This window comes from Humulus lupulus, chromosome 4 (genome assembly GCF_963169125.1).
Source record: "Humulus lupulus chromosome 4, drHumLupu1.1, whole genome shotgun sequence".
Lineage (NCBI taxonomy): Eukaryota > Viridiplantae > Streptophyta > Magnoliopsida > Rosales > Cannabaceae > Humulus > Humulus lupulus.
The window spans coordinates 208,410,640-208,413,408 of record NC_084796.1 but is presented as its reverse complement, the minus strand read 5'-3'; positions in this window follow the sequence as shown (position 1 = coordinate 208,413,408).

The window sequence follows — 2,769 nt, the reverse complement described above, 5'->3', positions numbered from 1 at the left end:
AAACCAAAAACCCTCTTCTGGAAATAGGGTAGCGCTACATCGCCACAAACAGGGCGCTATAGCACTACAAAAAGAGCCAACAGGCACCCAGACACCCAACCCTAGCGTTGTAGCGCCCTAAGGCTAGCACTACAACGCTAGTCACAGCACAACCAAGACTCAAGTTTTCTTCCTTCAATTTTTCCCATGCCAAACTTATCCAAAACTCCTCCAAACCTCAACCATACCCCAAAACAAGCCTACCAACATCTATATCTCACCCCACACAACCCAACAACACAAAACCTAGCCACATGCACCAACAAACAAGGAAAAAGCCATGTTTGAGCTTGAAGCTCAAAAACTCAACAGAAAACCATAACAGTCCAGAATTCAAGTGACCAAGTCTAGAGTTTCTTACCTTCAATGGGGAAATTAAACCTTAGGCTATCCTCCACACCTTCTCAGCTTTCAACTCTCAAATCCTCAGGCTTAATTCCCTAGAATTCCCATCCAAAAGTCAATTCGAAAATCTATTTCAACACAAAACCAGGAACTCAAGAACAACCTTGAAACTTACCTTAATTGGGTGATTAACTTCTCCTAATCCTCAAGCTTTATCAAGAACCCTAGCCTTAAGATCCAGTCCAAGTTCTCCCTGACTTAGAGAACCTAAATTCCTCAAGAAATGAAGAAGAAATCCTAAACCGAGAAAGAGAAAAGAGACCTTTGTTTTTCCTTCCTTCTTCCCTTCTTTCCTTTTCTTTCAGTTTCCTTTAGTTTCTAAACATTCCACTAAGTCATAAAGCAAATTGATACTTATCTTTGTTTTAAACCAAATGACCAATTTTCCCTCCCATTTAAATCCTAAGCCTTCAATCATTTAAAGGGAATTTTGGTCATTTGTTCCCAATTCCCGCTAATTCCCCGAGTGTCTCTAATAATTACCGCTTACATCCCGACACCTAACTAATCACCAATTATATTCCTCAATATCAAACAGCCTCAAATATATATATCCTAAATTCCCATAAATAACCCCAGACTCACCCCAAGCCGGGTGTAAATCCCCACCGTGACTTTTCCGCTAAACCGCTCACTAGGATCGCCTCGAGTCACAAGCTACAAATATATCCACATAATAATGTGACCTCAACAATTTATAACAAAAAATCATGTTTATGCCCTCAACGGGCCAAAATTACAATTATACCCTTATAATCTAAATAGGGCCAACATGCACACTAATACTCATAATCATGCATCTCATATATCCAAATAATCATATAGACATGCTTATCACGTAGTCACGCATTTAATCATTTAAATCACACTATGCCTTCCCGGCAGACTAATCAAGGCCCTTAAGCCTTAATAGTAATTTTGGGTTGTTACATTAACACCCTACTTCCAGCCGCATCCAATTAAGGTCCTCACAAGCCACCCCCTCAGGAAAGTCCTTCCAAAGCCAGAGTCATTGGGAAGACTCTTGAAATTGTCGGTGGAGTTGAGTCAGTTCGACATCACCTATCATCCGAGGACTGCTATAATAGGCCAAGCACTAGACGATTTCATCGCTGAGTGCACGATAAAACAAGAGAAGCCTGAAGGTGTCCCAGTGGTCGAACCAATCTGGAAGTTGTATGTAGATAGGTCTTCGAACAAAAAATGGTGTCGGAGTTGGACTTATTTTGGTTTCCCCAAAGGGGCACAGGGTGCACAACGCACTACATTTTTTTTTCAATGCCTCGAACAATGAAACAGAATACGAAGCCTTGATAGTTGGGATCTGAGTGGCACTTGAGCTCAAGGCCGAGGGCCTTGAGATTTTTAGCGATTCTCAACTTGTGGTAAACCAAGTACTCAAATAGTATCAAGCCAGGGGAACAAAAATGACAACGTATCTGGCAAAGGCTCAAGAAATGCTGCATAGCTTCAAAAGATTCATTATTCAGCAGGTGCCACAAGAGCAGAATTCCAATGCTGACGCCCTGGCTAAGTTGGCTACCACCAAAGACTCTGAATTGATCAATGTGGTTCCCATTGAATACTTGTATGCTCCAAGCATCTCAACTCCGTACGAGGTGGAAGTTGTACAACCACAAGATGGGTGGATGGAGCCAATAGTAAAATATCTTGTTTCTAGGGAGCTGCCGCAAGATAAGAAGGTGACTCGGAAGCTGCTCTATCAAGTACCTCAGTACATAATCATGGATAGTAAGCTATATCGACGAGGTTATTCTATGCCTTTGCTCCAATGTGTGTCCCAAAAATAAGTCAGTCTAATTCTCTGGGAGGTGCATGAGGGATTTTACAGGGATCACGCCGGGGGGCAGAGCCTTGCCAAGAAAATCTTGACACATGGGAAACTTCTGGCCCACCATGAACGAAGATGCAATGGACTACGTCAAGAAGTGCGGCAAGTGCCAGCATTTTGCCAACATACCTCGAGCTCCTCTGAATGAGCTCACTCAGATGACGAGCCCTTGGCCCTTCGCGGTCTGGGGCATCATCCTTATTGGGTCCCTGCCCACGGGAAAATGAGGTCTGAAGTATGCAATAGTGGCAGTCAACTACTTCACGAAGTGGATCAAGGCCGAGCCACTCACTACTATCACTACCAAGAAGGCAATGGACTTCTTCATCAAGAACATAGTTTGCCACTATGGGATCCCCAGGAAGTTAGTCTCCAACAACAGTCTACAATTCAATAGCGAAGTGTTCACGGACTTCTGTTGAAGATACGAAATCATGAAAATCTTTTCTTGCGTCGCCCACCCTTAGGCGAAC